The sequence below is a fragment of the Bubalus bubalis genome, chromosome 11, assembly GCF_019923935.1.
Source record: "Bubalus bubalis isolate 160015118507 breed Murrah chromosome 11, NDDB_SH_1, whole genome shotgun sequence".
NCBI classification, from domain to species: domain Eukaryota; kingdom Metazoa; phylum Chordata; class Mammalia; order Artiodactyla; family Bovidae; genus Bubalus; species Bubalus bubalis.
In genome coordinates this window covers 14,449,055-14,470,092 of record NC_059167.1, presented here as the reverse complement: position 1 = coordinate 14,470,092, position 21,038 = coordinate 14,449,055, and the positions used below count along the sequence as shown (strand labels likewise).

The window sequence follows — 21,038 nt, the reverse complement described above, 5'->3', positions numbered from 1 at the left end:
GGAACTCCAACTACCGAAGCCCGCATGCTCTAGAGCCTGTGCTAAGCCACTGTAATGAGAAGCCCGCACACTGCAACTAGAGAGTAGCCCCTGCTGTTGCAACTAGAGAAAAGTCCACACAGCAACAAAGACCCAGCACAGCCATAAATGTGTGTGCTTAGCTGCTCAGTCATGTCTGACTCTTTGCGACCCCATGGACTCCTCTGTCTGTGGGATTCTCTGGGCAATACTGGAGTGGGTTGCCACGTCCTCCTCCAGGGAATCTTCCCAACCCAAGGATCGAACCCAGGTCTCCTACATTGAAGGCAGATTCTTTACCATCTGAGCCACAAGGGAAGCCCTACAGCCATAAATAAATAAAATTATGAAAAAAAAAATCAACTTAGCACTCTCTTTCACTAGTGGTGCAATATCTAAACCCGGTATCAGGACAACAGCTCCACCTCCCTCTCAGCGGAGAGTACTCTGGGGTTATGCAAAGGAGGAGTTAGGTGCGTGGTAACTATTGCTGTCGTATTAATTCCGAGAACTGTAAATAGCTGGCTTGGCAGAAAAATCTCAGATGCAAGCACAATGATAACTTTCAAAAGAGACAAAGTAAGCCAAGGCCAAAAAAATGAATTCAAGTTCCTTTTACCCTCAACACTTAAGCCATAGCATCTTTCATACACCACATCAATAACCTCTGAGAGAAAAAAGGTTTTCTCACCTCTTCCTTTTAGAAACAACTTTAAAAATTATTTTGCAGCTGAAAAAACTAAAGTAACATCCAGAGAGGTTATGTAAATCAAGTGGAAGAACCAGTATCTGAACTGATTCTTCTGGTTTTAGACTGTATTTTTAACCACTCACTGATCTACTCTAGTTTCTGTATTAATAGGACTGACCGAAAGGAAATATTAGGAACAAAACACCTAGGAATAAACCTACCTAAGGAGACAGACAATGGCACCCCACTCCAGTACTCTTGCCTGGAAAATCCCATGGATGGAGGAGCCTGGTGGGCTACAGTCCATGGGGTCGCTAAGAGTCGGACACGACTACGTGACTTCACTTTCACTTTTCACTTTTATGCCTTGGAGAAGGAAATGGCAACCCACTCCAGTGTTCTTGCCTGGAGAATCCCAGGGATGGGGGAGCCTGGTGGGCTGCCATCTATGGGGTCACACAGAGTCGGACATGACTGAAGTGACTTAGCAGCAGCAAGGAGACAGAAGACCTGTACTCCAAGATGCTGATGAAAGAAATCGATGACAGATGGAAAGATATACCATGTTCTTGGCTTGGAAAAGTCAATATTGTCAAAACGACTATACTATGTAGGAAGTCTACAGATTCAACCTATCAAACTACCAAAGGGCATTTTTTACAGATATAGAACAAAATATCTTAAAATTTGTATAGAGACATAAAAGACCCCTGAACAGCTAAAGCAATCCTGAAAAAGAAAAATGGACCTGGACTCAGGCTCCTTGACTTCAAACTATACTATAAAGCTACAGTAAACAAAACAGTATGGTACTGGCACAAAGACAAACATCGATCAATGGAACAAGATGGAAAGACCAGAAATAGAGCCACACACCTATGGTCAATTGATCTGTAAAAAGGAGGCAAGAATATAGAATGGAGAAAAGACAATCTCTTCAATAAGTGGTGCTGGGAAAACTGAACAGCTACATGTAAAAGCAATAAGAGCATTTTCTAACACTATACACAAAAATAAACTCAAAATGGGTTAAAGATCTAAATGTAAGCCTGGATGCTATAAAACTCTTAGAGGAAAACATAAATGGAACACTCTTTGACATAAATCACAGCAGCATCTTTTTGGATCCATCTCCTAGAGTAATGAAAATAAAAACAAAAATTAACAAATGAGACCTAATTAAACTTAAAAGCTTGTACACTTGAAACACTATGTACAACTAAATCACTTTGCTGTGTACTTGAAACTAACACAACATTGTAAATCAACTATACTCCAAGGTAAATTTTTTTTTTTAATTTTAAATAAATATTAGGTAAAAGGAATGTAAAAGGAGAACAGAGTAACCATGTTTAATTACAAGTTACTGCTGGTCCCTGACAGCCCACCCACTGGAAACTCACCTGCCTCTCAGCAATCTGTCACTGACTCACACTGCCTCCAACACCTCAGCCCAGGGGGTCCATACCACATCACCTTGATTGTCTGGCTCTGCTCTCAGGAAAAGACATGGTGCCCAGAGACTTCCTCTCATCCTGCATTCTTTCCAATTTCCATTATAAGATTTCTGTCATCCACCATCTTCCAAAGGGGGGCATCGTGCAAAATTTTGGTCAACTATTGCCAGTGTTTCTCAATAAGACTGCCATTAGCATTGGGGGCATGACAATTCTTGGTTGTCAAGGCTGTCTAGTGCCTTGCAGAACATTCAGAACCACTGGCCTCTTGGCAATAAATGCCAATAGCACCTCTACACAGGCCAGTCTATGACAATCAAAAATGCCCCTCAGTTCAGTTCAGTTCAGTTCAGTCGCTCACTCTTGTCGACTCTGCGACCTCATGGGCTGCAGCACGCCAGGCCGCCCTGTCCATCACCAATTCCTAGAGTTTACTCAAACTCACGTCCATCCAACCATTTCATCCTCTGTTGTCCCCTTCTCCTCTCGCCCTCAATCTTTCCCAGCATCAGGGTCTTTTCTAGTGAGTCAGTTCTTCGCATCAGGTGTAAAAAGTATTGGAGTTTCAGCTTCAACATCAGTCCTTCCAATGAACACTCAGGACTGATTTCCTTGAGGACAGACTTCCTTATGTGTTGTTATTCATAAGCACCCATCTGTATCCTAGCAGAACTCATTTGATTTTTGTTCTTGCCAAAATTATGGAGTAAATTCTAATAACCTTAGAATGAAACTGTCCACCCAAACTGCTAAAAAGGCAATCAATATCCTCATTTTCTTCCCTCCCTTAAATGACTTTCTCTGTTCACTGATTTTTAGGTGGTCAAACTAGTCAAACTCCTCTAATCTTTTGGTGCTATGTATATGCTATGCTAAAAATAACACTAATAAAATTATTATTTTTATATGTGTATGCTGCTGCTGCTAAGTCACTTCAGTCGTGGCCGACTCTGTGCAACCCCGTAGACGGCAGCCCACCAGGCTCCGCCATCCCTGGGATTCTCCAGACAAGAACACTGGAGTGGGTTGCCATGTCCTTCTCCAATGCATGAAAATGAAAAGTGAAAGGGAAGTCGCTCAGTAGTGTTTGACTCTTAGCGACCCCATGGACTGCAGCCTACCAGGCTCCTCTGTCCATGGGATTTTCCAGGCAAGAGTACTGGAGTGGGGTGCCATTGCCTTCTGCAGTATATATGTATACTATTTGTATATATGTATATATGTGGTATTAAGTTGCTCAGTCGTATCCGACTCTTTTGACCTCAAGGACTGTAGCCTGCCAGGCTCCTCTCTCTATGGGATTTCCCAGGTAAGAATACTGGACTGGGTTGCCATTTCCTCCTCCAGGGGATCTTCCTGATCCAGAACCCAGGGCTCCCGTACTGTAGGCAGACTCTTTACCATCTGAGCCACTAAGGAAGCATTATATGTATATATATGTCCATGTAAAAGAATGCAGACTATATGCCAAATAACTGACACTGGTTATTCCTGTTTATTTTATGTGATATATGTTTGAGTTTTTGAAAATAAGCAGGTATTGCTTCTATAAACAAAATAAGAATGAATGAGTAGGCAGGTATATTTAAATGTAGTATTAAAGGGATTTCCCTGGCAGTCCAGTGGTTAGGATTCAGCATTTTCACTGCTGTGGGCCTGGGTTCAATCCGTTGTTCGGGAGCTATTAATAAGCTCCTGTAAGCCATGCAATGCAGCCAAAAAAAAAAAGGTGGTATTAAAAATTCCACATTTGTGATCCTTAACAGACCGATCCCAAAATTCCATATACTTATGCAGCAAGAGGACTCAAACAAAATATATAAAAAAGAATTTCAAAATCAGAACTTAAATCAGAACATGAAAACACATCTTCTTATTTGTACAAATAAATGTCACATCCAGAGTTTTCCTTGTTAGTCTCCTACTTTCACTAATTAGAATTACATAACAAAGTTCCAAAATCAGTTTGTTCTTGGCTGTTACTGATGATCTACTTTCTAGCAAACTGATGAGGATATAAACATCATGCATGGGACCAACTAAAAATCAATTAATGAGCAGAAACTAAAATATAAAGGTAACTGAATCTTATGTTGTAAAACTGTCAACATTCCAAGGAAATCAGAGTTTAGAGTCCAAAGTTGGGTCTTCACTGCCAAGCCCAAAATGGAGGGGGGAAAAACTGACAAGCTCAGACAAGAGTTTATTCACTTATTTACTTCTACTGAAGCTGAGAAACATTAAAGGCAAATTTTAGTATTAAGGAGAGGGGGAGGGGAGTGGGTGGGAGGGAGAAAAAAATTTTTTAGTATTCAAAAAGAGTGGACTAATTAACTGAGAATACTGTGCTGGCTAATCTTATGTGTCACTCTGACTGGGCTCCATGGGCCTCAGATGTTTAATCAAACATTCTGTTTGCGTCTGTGAGGGTGTTTTGAATGAGTAACATTTAAGTTGGCTGACTGCCCTGTGTGAGTGAGCCACAATCAATCAGCTGAAAGCCTAAATTGGACAAAATAAGACCTGCCAGGCTGCCTGCCTGCTAAAGTGGGACGTTATTATTTTTCCTGCCTTCATACTTGAACTGAAGCGCCAGCTCTTCCCGGATCTTGAGACTGACGGCATTTGAACTAAATCATCTGGGTCTCCAGCTTGCTTGCTGTAGACCTGGAGTCTTTCAGTCCCTGTAACTGCGTGAGCCAATTCTTTCTCTTCCTCTTTCCCTCTGTCCTCCCTATAAAAATACTGCACAGGAAAAGTTCAGCAGATGTTTTATGATGATGACTATGGCATGGATGTCTTAGAAAGCTTGGAATCTCTCCAAGAGCCAGCAATCTATTCATTTGACCAAGTTATTCCAGGTGCTGTGGGACCTAGATGATACTTAATAGAACATTTCTTGAATAACGGCCATACTTTTACTTAGAAGTTAAAAATAACTTCTAACTGCTCTTAGAGCCACTTATCTTCTACTCTCTTTTCTACTTACTATGATCCACAAACGGCTGCAATCCCCAGTTCTACCATTTGAAGTACAAGCATAGAATTGGAAAGAATATTAATCCATATAATTACTGTACTTCACTTAAAAGGTTTTGGTTAGAAGGAAGAGATAAGAACCACTTCTCATATCAAATACCAAACTGACCAAGCACTTCTTTTACCCTTTGTGTGTGCTCAGTCATTTCCGACTCTTTGCAACCCCATGGACTGTAGCCCGCCAGGCGCCTCTGTCCATGGGATTTCCCAGGCAAGAATACTGGAGTGGGTTTCCATTTCCTCCTCCAGGGAATCTTCCCAACCCAGTGATCAAACCTGAGTCTCTTGTGTCTCCTGCACTGGCAGGAGGATTCTTTAGCACTTTTAACCTTTGTCAACTGCAAAGACAAACAGCTCTCTAGGTCTCTGGGAATAGAGCACCTGTCACTGAAGAGGTGTGGCTCAGACAAAAACTGAGTGGTAGACATTACTCAAAATTACATATAGCAGCAAATTATTTTAGGATAAAAAAATCTTGTAACCATGCTCTCCATACATCCCCACAAGAGCAGAGCTTGCTAAATAATTCAACATTGAACAAGCAGAAGGTGTAGTGAAGTCCCTCCAGTCTTGGTGCTGTGCTGTGGAGCAGAGACATGCATCTGTAAACCCTGAAGTGAAGTGCTGCTGCATGGAGACCCCTGGGGAAGCTTCTGTGACCAGGTCTGACCAGGAGGCAAAACCTTCAACTGAGGATTTGACGGGTAAGAAGGAAGGAGAATATATTAAACTCAAGGTCACTGGACAAGAGAGCAGTGAGATTCACTTCCAAGTGAAAATGATGACACATTTCAAGAAACTCAAAGAATCACACTGTCAAAGACAGGAGCGCCTGTGAATTCACCCAGGTTTCTCTTTGAAGGTCAGGAAACTGCTGATAATCACACTCCAAAAGAACTGGGAATGGAGGAAGAAGATGTGATTAAAGATTTTCAGGAACAAAGAGGGTCATTCAACAGTTTACATTCTTTTTTTTTTTCTTTTCCTTAATCCTTTAAAAAATTAAAAAAAAAAAAGCTCTTTTGTAACGTGGTGTTCAAAACAGAATTGAAAACTGATACCCCATCTCTTTAAAAAAGGTTGTAATTTGGATTCTTGTGCCCATGATTCACTATTGTCTGTTTTCTTGAGCTGAATTTTGGTGATCCAACCTCAGCCCTTGTCATATCGCCCTCTGTTTTAAAAATAACATGGGTGTACAAAGAGGCCACCTTTTCCAGGACTGCATATTTGCAGGCTTGTGATAAATAAGATCCATTAATGTCAGTGGTTCTAATGACTTTCCAGTTCTTAGGCATATGATCGCTTCACTCCTGGACTAGGATTTTCAGTGGGAGATGGAAGTTTTTCAGAGAACTGAACTATGAAGAATGATCTTTCCTTAGCTTGAAGCTAATTTTAAAATCTGAGGGTCAGGACCAAAAGAAGAGGAGTATCAGGTTGGAGTCACGGTGACAGAGGTGGTGAGAACAATGGTTAACTCCAAATATGGCTTCACGGACGAGACAGCGTTTTAAGACCAAAGAAAAACCTTGTTAGAAGATCCCAGAAAAGTTCTAGTTTTCATTAGTAGTTAAAGTAATTCATGTAGACGTGATTACAACAGAACACTGCTCTTTTTGCTACTTTCTGGCCTGGGAGAGTGGTTTTAAACGGACACTGTCTGTATCAGCTTCATTAAAATAAACAAAATATTTGCTTAAAAAAAAACTTGAATAAGTAAAGGTAAAAATGGGGGAGGAACCTTTTCTACAAGTTGTAGCAAGTATTTTGCACTTGTTAAAATTTTTATATATAGACTTCCCCAGTGGCTCAGACAGTAAAACGTCTGCCTACAATTGTGATGATTTTTGCTTAATTTATGAATCTTACAAATGCATAGATACTTAAGTTGATTTTCATGTCAACAGAAATATATTGATAATTTTTAAGGTTAAACCATGAAGGAACTTCTATTTTATGATTATATATATATATATTCACATTTAGATGATACCATAGTATGTGAATTGGGCAGAATAGGGATTCATTCTTAACCAGCTCATCAAGCTTTTTTTGTTGAAGAAGCATCTCTTCTTGACTCATCTTTCTTAATCACTAATGATCACTCTTTGATCAGCTCTAAAGTGGGCGGGGGCACAGAGGCAGCAGACAACACTTTGAACTCTCATCACAGCACTTTCTAGATCAATAAATGATGTACTTGTCACAAGTATCCAGACAAGATGCCTCGTGAAAATCAGCATCTCATGACCTCCTAGAAAGGAGAACAAGAGGGACAAAAGAATGCCAGCAGACAGGAGTCAACTGACCTTTAAGGTCATCAGTTCTTTAACTTCTACATGAGCACCTGCAGAGATGTAGGTGAAAAATTAGCATCACTATATCTAAAAATATCTTAAAATACCAAAAGGGACTAGAGAAGGCAGTAGTGGTGAAAGAGAGAATAGCACAGGACCTAAAGAAAAACATCAATGAAGCTATTTTTAAAACCACACTATGTTGGAACTTGAATTAATCTGTTCATGTTTTTCACATGATCTGAGAGAAAGAAGGAAGATGTATACTATTAAAAAATGTTACCTAAAACAAAAGAAATATTAGCCAAAAGGCAGGGCAGACTGATTTTAATAACACTTCAGTTCAGTTCAGTCTCTCAGTCGTGTCCAACTCTTTGCGACCCCATAAATCGCAGCACACCAGGCCTCCCTGTCCATCACCAACTCCTGGAGTTCACCCAAACTCACGTCCATCGAGTCGGTGATGCCATCCAGCCATCTCATCCTCTGTCGTCCCCTTCTCCTCCTGCCCCCAATCCCTCCCAGCATCAGAGTTTGGCCCCAGTTAAAGGGCACCAGGAAATCTTCCCATTGGGCTTAAGAGCCCAAGGGAATAGAAAAATAACTATAGTGAACAGTCTTGTAAAATGGATACTTATAAGGGATTTTCAGGAAGCAAGAATTCAGTAACTTTGGAACACTGAAGCAAAATGAGTTTACCATGCTCTAGACGCAGCCCCTGTTTTGCTAGACTGTTGACAAATATCAAAGTGCACAACCTGGGCGACTGTCAAATTAATGAACGTCAGAGCAGACGGCTTGCCTCTCCCTAGCCTAGGGATGCTGTTCTCAAGCAAGCCTTCAGGTCTTCAACTCCCTACAAGAGCGCATGTGTGTGTGTGAGTGCGCTCAGTCGTGTCCGACTCTTGGCAACCGCACGCATCTAAGTATTTGAATCTACTCCCTGTTAACGACACTATTTCTATTTCTTTTCTAGGCAATCAGAGGAGCTCTGTGAACACCAAGCACCGTAGGTAAATTCCTTTCATGAGCATGGTTTATCACCCTCTCCCTGCTGCTGCTACTGCTGCCGCCGCTAAGTCGCTTCAGTCGTGTCTGACTCTGTGCAACCCCATAGATGGCAGCCCACCAGGCTCCCCCGTCCCTGGGATTCTCCAGGCAAGAACACTGGAGTGGGTTGCCATGTCCTTCTCCAATGCATGTAAGTGAAAAGTGAAAGTGAAGTCGCTCAGTCGTGTCCGAGTCTTTGCGACCCCATGGACTGCAGCCTACCAGGCTCCTCTGTCTATGGGATTTTCCAGGCAACAGTACTGGAGCGGGTTGCCATTGCCTTCTCTGCACCCTCTGCCTGCTGCTGCTGCTAAGTCACTTCAGTCGTGTCTGACTCTGTGTGACCCCATACACAGCAGCCCACCAGGCTCCCCCGTCCCTAGGATTCTCCAGGCAAGAACACTGGAGTGGGTTGCCATTTCCTTCTCCAATGCATGAAAGTGAAAAGTGAAAGTGACCTTGCTCAGTCGTGTCTGACTCCTAGCGACCCCATGGACTGCAGCCTACCAGGCTCCTCCGTCCATGGGATTTTCCAGGCAAGAGTACTGGACTGGGGTGCCACTGCTTTCTCCGGCACCCTCTCCCTAGCAGCAGCTTAATCCCTTAATCAGTTTCAATGCCCAAAACTGGGATTTCCTGAGGACTGCCGCAGGATGTGCAACAGGCAGAGGGGCCAAGGCTTTAAGTTGTTGATTCAACATAATCAAGAATTTAAAAGAACGGTTAGAAACAGAGGGCCATAAACAAAAGGAAGAAAAGAGGCCAAGTGCCTCAGAAATTGAGGAACTAAGGTTTAAAGGGTGCCAGCCCATAAGTAGGACAGAAAGGCTTAATTTGGCCAAAGACTGTCCCACTGTCCTCCTTTGGTACCGGAATGTTACATGGCTACTTTCAGACAGAAATGAAGCAACGGGGAAATACGACTACTGTGGTCAAGCACCCACGGGCAGGTGAAGGGCGTCAGCAAATAAAGCGAGGCTTGGAATTAAACTAGAGTTTCAGAGGCAGAAGGCAAGGCAATGAGCAAGTACTGAACATTTAGGAGAAAAAAAAAAAGAGTATATAATGGGCAAGGCTTTTGTAGGTTAGGTACAAAAGAATTTGAGATTCTGAATTAATAGGCTATAAAAACATAAGTAGCATTAAAACAAAAAAATTCCAGCCAGCCTGTAGAGGCCTGACCATATGCCCCTGATCTCTTTGTTGTTTCTTTTCCCTCCCCTAAATGGTTCTAATTTCACTCCTGCTGCTATTCATTCAGCAAGGACCATCAGTTCTTTGGAAGGAAGCATCAATGCATTCAGTTCCAAACCCAGTGAAGACAGACAATTTAGCATCAACATCAAACTCCTGTTCCACATGCCAATACTTGTCTTATTTTTCTTTTTAAAAGACAACAGATCAAATATCTTGTCCTTTCCTTTCCTTTCCTTTCCCCAGTCACCACCAATCAGTTGAGTTGCTTTTGGTTCTCACTGATGTAAGCCAGCTCAAGAAAAAGGAAGAGAGAAAAAGACAACTCTCAAATCTCTTAAAAGTTAGTTTGCATTATTAACTCAGGTTTTCTTTAAAATGCATGGTCTTGTCCACCAAGACTCATGGTCTGGTGGAGTGGACTCGAATCCTTGTTTTTTTCAATGTTCTCTCATTGTTTTAATTAATTCATTAACTAATTTTTTGGCTGTGCTGGGTCTTTGTTGCTGTGCAGGCTTTTCTCCAGTTGCAGTGAGTGTGGGCTTCTCATTGCTGTGGCTTTTCTTATTGCAGAATAAGGGCCTTAGACACTCAGGTTTCAGTAGTTGCGGCTCACAGGCTCTAGAGCAAGGGCCCAGTAGCTGTGGTGCATGGGCTTAGCTGCTCCACGGCACATGGAATCTTCCCAGGCTAGAGATCAGACCAGCGTCCCCTATGTTAGCAGGCAGACTCATCCACTGTACCACCAGGGATGTCCTCGAATCCTCATTTTCAACAAACTTGGTGCCACACATTAGAATCCTTTGGCATGCTTTTAAATAAAAACTTATAAGAGCCTCATCTCCAGATATTCACTAGGTCTGCAAAGGGGCCGTTGTAATTAGGTATTAGGCATTATTACTAATTACTACTACTGTGTGTGAGCAAGGTTAGAAACCGCCATACTAAAAGAGACTTTGATGCAGGTGGTCCATGGACAAAGTCTGAAACAGTTGAAAAGAATATACCTTAATGAGGTCCTTCTGAAACTCATTCCACTGTCAAAGTAGATGGTAGGCAGATACAAGTATTTAGATCATTTATTTTTTCCTAAACCACAGGTGACAATTAAAAAAAAAAATCAATTCCTCTTCAAAAAGCTCTCAAATCTTTAAGGAAAGCCTTAAGGAGAATATCTCGTTCTTGATCAAGAAGAGTCCATCTGTCTTGTCACTTATTTATACATATTAAGTATAATAGACTACAATAAAGTTGATGAAAATCTAGGATAAAGTCCCCTGGACAAAGCCCTCAAAAACAATTCTGGGGGGTAAAAAAAGCAGTTCCAACCATATTAAGGTTGAAAAAGTTATTCTTCTTCAACAAAGAAAACAGAGACTAGGCTATAAAGTTGCCAAATTATAAGTGATGAGAAGAAATGGTCATTCGTCTCAGCTAACTGAACAAATCAAATCATGGAAAAATCTTTTAAATCAATTTTATTATGAAATAAATCTAAAGTAGTTAATCTACTTCAATCTTAAAATAATAATAATATGATTCACAGTATTTTTTAATTAAGAGTTTAGTTCCCAGGCTTCCCTGGTGTCTCAGAGGTAAAGAATCTGCCTGCCAACGCAGAGGACATGGGTTTGAGCCCCGATCCGGGAAGATCCCGCCTGCCAAGGAGCAACTAAGCCCGTGCGCCACAACTATGGGGCCTGTGCTCCAGAGCCTGGGAACCGCAACTGCTGAGCCCGCGCGCCCCAGAGCCCAAGCTCCACGACGAGAGAAGCCTCCGCAAGAAACTGCCCATGCACCTCCAAGAAGAGTCGCCCCTGCTCACTGCAACTAGATAAAGCCCACGCAGCAATGAAGATCCAGTGAAGCCAAAAATAAAAAATAAATCAAGAAATAAAATTACTTAAAAAAAAAAATTTAGTTCCCTTATATCATCTTACCACATCTTCTCCAAAATAGTTCAAGGCTCTTTTCCTGTCCAAGGGGAACATCCTCAAACTCCTTATTTATGCTGTGCATTAATAACAATATTCTACTAAATGAACAAGTCTACATTTGTTCAGAGATTAGCTTCCAGCCTGTTGTTGCCTGTGGACATCTTAATAGCTAGCTTCAAACAAACTCTGAAACAAGGAGACCGCTTGTGTGGCAAGAAATTTTTATTAGTACTTGGATTTGGGAAAAAAGAAATGGGAGTGACCCACCTCCCAGAATATTGGAAATAAAAGCAAAAATAAACAAATGGGACCTAATTAAAATTAAAAGCTTCTGCACATCAAAGGAAACTATAAGCAAGGTGAAAAGACAGCCTTCAGAATGGGAGAAAATAATAGCAAATGAAGCAACTGACAAACAACTAATCCCAAAAATACACAAGCAACTCCTGTAGCTCAATTCCAGAAAAATAAACGACCCAATCAAAAAATGGGCCAAAGAACTAAACATACATTTCTCCAAAGAAGACATACAGATGACTAACAAACACATGAAAAGATGCTCAACATCACTCATTATCAGAGAAATGCAAATCAAAACCACAATGAGGTACCATTTCACGCCAGTCAGAATGGCTGTGATCCAAAAGTCTACAAGCAATAAATGCTGGAGAGGGTGTGGAGAAAAGGGAACCCTCTTACACTGTTGGTGGGAATGCAGACTGGTGCAGCCACTATGGAGAACAGTGTGGAGATTCCTTAAAAGACTGGAAATAGAACTGCCTTATGACCCAGAAATCCCACTGCTGGGCATACACACCGAGGAAACCAGAATTGAAAGAGACACGTGTACCCCAATGTTCATCGCAGCACTGTTTATAATAGCCAGGACATGGAAGCAACCTAGATGTCCATCAGCAGATGAATGGATAAGAAAGCTGTGGTACAGATACACAATGGAGTATTACTCAGCCATTAAAAAGAATACATTTGAATCAGTTCTAATGAGGTGGATGAAACTGGAGCCGATTATACAGAGTGAAGTAAGCCAGAAAGAAAAACACCAACACAGTATACTAACGCGTATATATGGAATTTAGAAAGATGAAACAATAACCCTGTATGCAAGACAGCAAAAAAGACACAGATGTATAGAACAGTCTTTTGGACTCTGTGGAGAGGGAGAGGGTGGGATGATTTGGGAGAATGGAACTGAAACATGTATAATATCATATAAGAAACGAATCACCAGTCCAGGTTCGATCAGGATACAGGATGCCTGGGGCTGGTGCACTGGGATGACCCAGAGTGATGGTACAGGGAGGGAGGTGGCGGGGCGGGGGGTGGGGGGTGGGGGGTGGTGGGGTCAGGATTGGGAACATGGCGGATTCATGTTGATGTATGGCAAAATCAATACAATATTGTAAAGTAAAAAAACCAAACAAACAAAAAAAAAACTTTATATCATCTACAAAAAAAAAAAAAAGAAAAAAGAAATGGGAGTGGAAGAAGAAATAGACAAACCATACTACAGAAGCTCCTGAGTATTCAGCATGGATTTCTGAAGCAGAGAGGGAGGTTAAAGGGGTTACTGATCCATGGGGAGGAAAGAGGTAGCAGGCTTTCATTTGTAGCAGTGATTATAACTAAACTTAGCAGTTTTTTGTTTTTTTTAATTTGCAGACCAGAAAAAAGAAAATTAAAAATATGTTATAAAATAGTAGTCTATTTTAATAAGATGTTAAATATCACTAAAGGAACTTCAGAACCAGAAGTGGATGGAGTTCAGGAAAGCCACATTCTATTCAGATATTAAGAAAACCTGTCCTATGTGTGAGCTCAAATTCCTCTACCTATAAAGTGGCTATGCTGCTTGCTAATTTCAGAATGCTTAAGCCATGAATTAAAAATGTTTTTTGCAAGATAATAGCCTACTTTACAGAAGCAAAATGTTTCTTTGATTGCTGGTTATTTTTCTAAAGTAACATATTCCATAGGAAAAATCCACGTGGCTAGCAAGATTAGTAAGAAATATAAAATCAGTAAGATCTGAATTTGCTTCGAATAGTTAGCTGGATCTAAGGAAGTATAAACTTCCTTTTCTTTGGTGGGGTGGTGAGGGAAGAGAAGGAAGGAGGAGAATGAAGAAAGGGGGAAGCTGAACCAAGAGGAATCTATCTGCGGCTCTGAAAGCAGTCCCCAGAACGCCAGCCCTGCTACTAGACTGCGAGCGCTCCCGACGGGAGGCCGCGCACTGCTCACCTGCGCCCTCAGCAGCACAGCCACCAAGGCGCAGGCTGCGTGCTGGGGAACGTTTGATGAATGAAGAATTCAATGGTTCTTAGCACTGTTCTAGGCAGTAAGTTACAAGTAAAGGATCTACTCTAACTCTCAGTATTAGATATACTGCTAAACTGTACTGTGGCTAAGAATAAAAATGTGTTCACTAGAAAACTTGACTTTTACTTAGATGAATCTAATAGTGAAATAAACAAATTACATAAAAGCAGATATGTAACAATAAAGAAAAAAACTGGAATTCAAGCACTCCTAGCCTCAGAAAGCATAGGAATCAGAAAGGACGGACCCAGGCTCAACCAAAGGAGAAGCCTGCCTGCCAAACATAACCAGTGGGTGTCGGAAGTTCTCTTTATGACCACTCCCTCCCCCTCAAAGACTGTGTTCTTTAACAGTCCTGCCCCCTCAGTGTGGGCCTGGCCTCCCCCCTCCCCCAAAGGGTTTTTGTAAAAAAACCTTCTCAGTTCTAAATTAGCTTTGGACAGTTCCTGGGATTCTCAACGTAATCGTTTAACACCTCATTAACAAGTCTATTACAGGAATTAATCCAAATGAGCCAAACCCAATTTTAATTAAACCTCAATCTGCCCAATGGGCTCTCAGTTCCCCTCAATACTAAGAAGTACAAAAAGTACAGTTTCTACAAAGAAAGTTATTTCTGTCATATTACAATCTATCAGTAAGATGCACCTAACTAGCTTATTTTGTTCCATAATTTTGCCATTCTGGCTTTAATATTCAGCTAATCCCTTGTGGCTAAGCTGGTAAAGAATCTGGCTGCAATGTGGGAGACCTGGGTTTGATCCCTGGGTTGGGAAGATTCCCTGGAGAAGGGAAAGGCTACCCACTCCAGTATTCTGGCCTGGAGAATTCCAGGGACTGTATAATCCATGGGGTAGCAAAGAGTTGGACACGACTGAGCGACTTCACTTTCATACTTTCATACAACTTACTTTAAGAACCTATCCATCCATTTTCTAATATTTCTGGATCATGTGTGCATTCATTTGTTCAGCAAGTTTATCAAAAAGCTATTAGATTTCAGACACTAAGCTAGGTGCTATGCTTGTTATGTACTATGTCTTTGGACATCAAAACACATGAAAGCCCAGCTCTGGAAAATGGAAAAACACAGTTTTAGTTGCTTTGGCCAGACATTTCGCCTTGATTCATGAATAGATCTTACAGCTACATTTCCATTACTGGATGTGGATTAGTGATGTGTGAAGTAAAATCTGGAATTTCAAATGCCTTGTGCAATTTGTCAGAATTTCCTCTATTTTTTTCCTACTCACCAGCCTGTTCTAACTTCACGTGTCCACTCAAGAGTACATGCACAATTCCCAACCACTGTTACCTTACTGTGGTTCCTAGGGAACACGGCTCTCAGGATCTACTCGTCATTCTAGTCCTACGGTTTGGAGAGGAAATGCGGAAAAAAATGGGAGAAAGAAGAAAGGCATGCTCACAGTGCAGGGTAGGGAAAGGATCTCAACTCGCCCTGCATGCTGCAGCTTTTCTGAAGGCTCTACACTCCTGTCACCAAAGAATAACATGTCTTTCCACAAGAAAGATGAAAACATTTATCAATAATCAACCACAGACTACTTGAGTGCATGTTTAAGCCTTACTTTCAACCTCAAGCAGGATTATTTCCATGGAAGTTATTAATGTACTCTGGAATCTAAAACAAAAAGGTTTTAATCATAAAAGTAACATATTCAATCTGGTAAAATAAAATTCATTCCTCCACCCAGTCACCTCCATTCCCACTCCCAGCAAGAAGCTGCAGGTTCTGCTTCAGGCTCTCCTCGTGGCTGGTACAGAAATGCCGAAGGGCATCCTTGCCCCTCTGCTGCTTTTTCTGTCAATCTTGGATGGTGTCTAGGCAAGGCATCTATCTGGACTCCTCCTTTCCATGTTTTGTCCACTAATCACCACTACTTGTTTGTAACATTACTAATTTAAAAATTCTCATAGTGGCTAGTTATCTTCATAAATTTAAAGACTATCTTTTTGGGGAGGGCATGCTACACAGCTTGTGAGATCTTAGTTCCCCCACCAGGGAGTGGGAGGCACAAACTGTTGAGTAAGGTAGGCTCAGAATGTGTTGCACAACGTGAGCAATAGAGCCAATATTTAGTAATAACCATAAATGGAAAATAAAATTAAAATTGTATAAAAGATGAAAAAAAATTTAAATAAAAACCTTATTTACCTTTAAAAATTGCAATGTAAAAGCTTAGAGATTTCATTATACGTTTAGTATTTTAGGACTGGGACACCAACAATGACATCTAGCAAGTAAGTCTATTGATTTATACACTTTGAAGAAAACACTGTGTTCAAACATTAAGCATTACCTCTGTGAGACAATAAATGTGTGAAACTATAAACTTGTGAAACACGGTTTTTGGGAGAAAAAACATGTATCAACACAGAGGCATCATAAAAAACAGCACTTCAGTTTGTTGTGAAAAATGAATAGCACTGGGTGACAGGAGGATCAGCATCGTCAGAGGCACCAAACTGGTTTAAATAAGAGTACAAACAGGAAAAGATAAGGTTAAAAATCAAACTACAGATTTGACTTCATTCTATGAGCACCTAGGAGTTACTGAGCACCGTTATCCTCTGCTTTGGCGTCTTCAGGCAGACAACGACAGAGGGTTGTAACAGGTGGTACAGGAGAGACTGGAGAGAAGAAGGTGATTACGGGCGGTGCAACTGTTTAAGAAACAGGGAGTCAGGGCCTGAAAATAGTCATGAGGCAGAGGGAATAAGCAGAAGTGGCAGACAGAAGCAACAGACTCTGACTCAGATATGGGGAAAGGCGGCTATGATTCCAGACCTAGAGAACTTGAAGACAGCCCTATACTATACTTAGTTGAGATGACGAAGAGGGGATACAATGAGAAAAAGCAGCATAACTTCTGCCTTTTTCCTGTTAAAAGGCAGGTAGGCTGAATCTTAATCACAAGGAAACACCAGATGAACCTGAATTGAGGGATATTCTGTATCGTAACTGGCCTGTAATTGTTAAAAGTGTCAACATCATGGAAGTCCAAGAAAGACTGAGGAACTGTGGCTGAAGAAGACAAGAGAGACGAGAAAGCTCAGTGCAACAGGTGACCCTGGGCCCCACTCCACACCCTCGGGACGTGGCCTGAGGAACAGACAGCAGCAGCGTGCCACTCTTACTGACTGACACTAAGTGACAGACAGCATGTTCACATTAGTTCATTAAATAATATTCATGTATTAGTGCAAGCTTCTTGCTTGACCGGCTGTATTATGGTCACAAAGGAAAATGCCTTTGTAGGAAGTACACACTAAAGCACGTGGGATGATGGAGCATAAGATCAGCCATGACTCAGGAAAAAAAAGTATTTTTGTGTGCTGTACTTCCAATTTTTATGTAAGTCTGTGACTGTTCTACAGATAAGAAAAAGATTTCAAAACATCGTGCTGACAGACATTAACGCTGCCATATGACTACAGGTCTACATCATGAAATCTAGGGACAAACATTTTAAACTACTGTGACTTTTTTTTCATAATTTTTAGTTCTCTTCCCCAGCTCCCGGTTCCTTAATACCAACTGGGAAAAGCAAGAACACCAAGGAAGATTAGAATGTTCCTATTTTTCCCTATAATTTCCATTTTTTCCCCAGAAGTTGTAGGAAGTTTCAAAAACAAAACAATATATACATTTAAAAATGAAAGACATAACGAAAGATGATCTTTGTATAGAAACAAGAGACCTGCAAATGAACAGGGTCCATACTGGGCCAAGAAAGAAAATAAATACTTTACTAGAGATCACGTATGAGCCCCTTAAGTTGCTAAATCAGTCCCAAAAATGAAATTCTGCCACAAATTTATGATCATATACAAAATGCTAACAATTCCAATAAGAGAGTAGCTCAGAGAAGAGATACATAAATTCATGATCTTAAAACACACACACACACACATCTTGTGAATAAAATGTCTTCAGAAAAGTGAATCTGGGTCTCAAAGTAAGGGTGTGGTAATGAAACCAAAACGTGTAGGTGGGAGTGCAAGTGGCCCAGGGTGGAAGCAAACCAACAAGTGCTGTGCTAACTGCAGCTTACTCAGAGCCTCTAGTCCTACACGCCTTTGAATTATTTGAAACCGAAACAGGAGGAAAAAATAAATGAAAAAGGAAATCAAGTTTCTGGTGACTCTTCTCTGTCTTCAGTCCCATCTACAATGGAACTCTGTTGGCTTAGCATCCTCTTTGGGGAGGGAAAACTTCTAGAGTGGCCCCACAAGAAGGACTGTTCACAGTGAAGTAAGTTTACACAACAGAGAAATTAAAGGTGTGCAAGTATATAAAACTATTATGTCTTACAAAAAGGAGAAAATATTATGTCAAAAATGAGCTATTTCAAATAATGCTTAATACTTGTATGTCTGATAACAAAGTCAGAAAATTATATTAAGCACACAAAAAGAAAGCCAGCTTCTTATTCCTAATATTCCCTTAAACCAACATTAAATCGAGGACTAAGCACTAAGCACTGACATTACATTATCTTTGCCCCTCTTATTCCGAAACAGAAATCATATGTGAGGTATTTGGGCTTCCCTGGCGGCTCACCTGGTAAAGAATCCACCTGCAATGTGGGAGACCTGGGTTTGATCCCTGGGTTGGAAAGATCTCCTGGAGAAAGGGAAAGGCTACCCACTCCAGTATTCTGGCCTGGAGAATTCCATGGACTGTATATTCCATGGGGTCACACAGAGTCGGACAGGACTAAGTGACTTTCACATTCACATGTGAGATATTTACCATTAAGTAAAGAAAGAGTTCTTTCATTTGCAACATCAATATTATTATGTAACAGTTTCTTCTGTTCATATATGGGTCACACTTTGCTTTCCTCATTTCCAGTTCACTGCACTACTGAAATTCACTCAAAGAAAAATACCAGTATAGCTCTTAAGCAAATCTGATCTCCAAACAAATTCCTTCAAAAGATAAGCATGGATATATTATAGTCTGTACTTTTCATGAAATCTGAAGGGGCTATAAAACTCCTAACCTCTGGGAAACAGGCCACAAGTCTGTCCATATTAAGCAGCCCGCAGAAACTGTTCAAGAATTTGAGTTTGGTACTATATAAGGCAAGAGAACCAGTGTGCCTGTGTTTTCATATCAACCTAACACTCCTATAGGACAAGACTCTACCTGTGACCCACCTTGCTCACCCCCACCTCATGCACTCCACCTGTACGACTATGCTTCTGCCACAGCGGCCTCCACGCTACTGCTGAACACAGAGTCATCTACATCTCAGGGCCTTCTTGCCCTGGATTTTCAGGGCTAAAGTTTCACCTCCTTCAAGGGCTTGATAAGATCTTACCTTCTCAATGGCCACCCTATTTAAAACTGCAAATTGCGTCTCCAGAACCCAACATATACTTTCCTCCTTCTTTCCAGAGTACTTACCACTTTTTGTCAACTGTGTAATTTATTTCCCTTATTAGAACCCCAGAAGGCAGGAATCAGGGGGTATTTTATTATTTGATGAATCAGGAGTGCCTAGAAACAGCACCTGCCACACACTGTGGGCACACAAGTATTTGGTGAATGATTAATAAAACTTCCATTTCTCTACGACATGGTAATCTCTGGGATTAATACAACAGCCCACTATCCTCTACATCCCCTGCTGCTGCTGCTAAGTCGCTTCAGTCGTGTCCGATTCTGTGCGACCCCATAGATGGCAGCCCACTAGGCTCCTCTGTCCCTGGGATTCTCCAGGCAAGAATACTGGAGTGGGTTGCCATTTCCTTCTCCAATGCATGAAAGTGAAAAGTGAAAGTGAAGTTGCTCAGTCGTGCCTGACTCTTAGCGACCCCATGGACTGGAGCCTACCAGACTCCTCCATCCATGGGATTTTCCAGGCAGGAGTACTGGAGTGGGGTGCCATTGCCTTCTCTCTACATCCCCAGTGACCCCCAAGTACACAGCTCATTCAAGCGATCTGCTTGGATGTCCACTGTCTACGGATTCTGATTTACAGAGTCTAATATTAATATGTAGTGAGATACTCAATGTTTGCAGAGTTAATAGGATTCAATGTTCTGAACACATGAGATTAAGTTTCTCTCAAGGCAGGTGACTTCTATTATAAAATCACATCAGGTAATTAATTGCAGATACCTCTTTTTTAAAGGTTACCTTAAAGCACAGTGAAAAGGCTACTGCCAGATTCCACCTTTTCTTCTTCAAGGACAATGAAAAGATGCGTTCAATAATGCCATAAAAGTGTTACCCTAACGCACTCAAATCTAAAAAAAAAATCAGGCCAAACTTAAATAGGATGAGGTAGCAGGCTGTATAAGAAATGGTATTTTTTACTGGGGCTTCCCTGGTGGCCCAGACAGTTAAGAATCTGCCTGTGATGCAGGAGATCTGAGTTTGATCCCTGGGTCGAGAAGATCCCCTGGAGAAGGGAATGGCTATCCACTCCAGTGGAGAATTCTCTTGCATGGAGAAATTCCATGGTCAGAGAAACCTGTTGGGCTACAGTCCATGGAGTGGCAAAAAAAAAAAAAATCTAACTACTTTTGGTTAGAATTTTATTATCCTATATTTTGAGAGAAACAATGTAGCCAACAGAAGTCTGTCATACTAATTAGAAGTTTTAGGGACTAATTTTTAAATATATTATCTAAAAGCTGGTGGTGGCAAGTTTTAAAAATGGCCACAAATTCTTCAACCTGCCTCCCACTTGAGGTGGAGTCTGGTCCCCTGCGCCCTGCAATCTGGACTGGCCTTGATGACGTGCTCTTAACTGCAGATCAGAGAACATTGTGGGGGGGGTCTCAGCACGTCCTTTGGGAATGCATGCTCTCTGCAGCATCCTATCTGGTCACCAGGCCATGAGGACTCACACCACATGGAGAGGATAGCTCAGCTGAGTCCAACCTTCAAGTCATGCCAGCCCAGGTGATGTGTGAGGGAAGAAGTCTCCAGGTGTTCCCAGCCCCCAGCCATCAGTCTTCCAAGTTCAACCCAGAC

The 21,038-nt window shown here is 41.4% G+C and overlaps 1 protein-coding gene and 1 pseudogene across 2 annotated transcripts in view; one reads left to right on the top strand and one right to left on the bottom strand.

Annotated features, from left to right (window-relative positions):
• The window catches only part of SPTLC2 (serine palmitoyltransferase long chain base subunit 2), a 101,584-nt gene that overhangs the window by 24,782 nt on the left and 55,764 nt on the right, over positions 1 to 21,038 (bottom strand). The gene's annotated exons all lie outside the window — the stretch shown is intronic.
• On the top strand, positions 5,837 to 19,338 carry LOC102399646 (annotated as a pseudogene).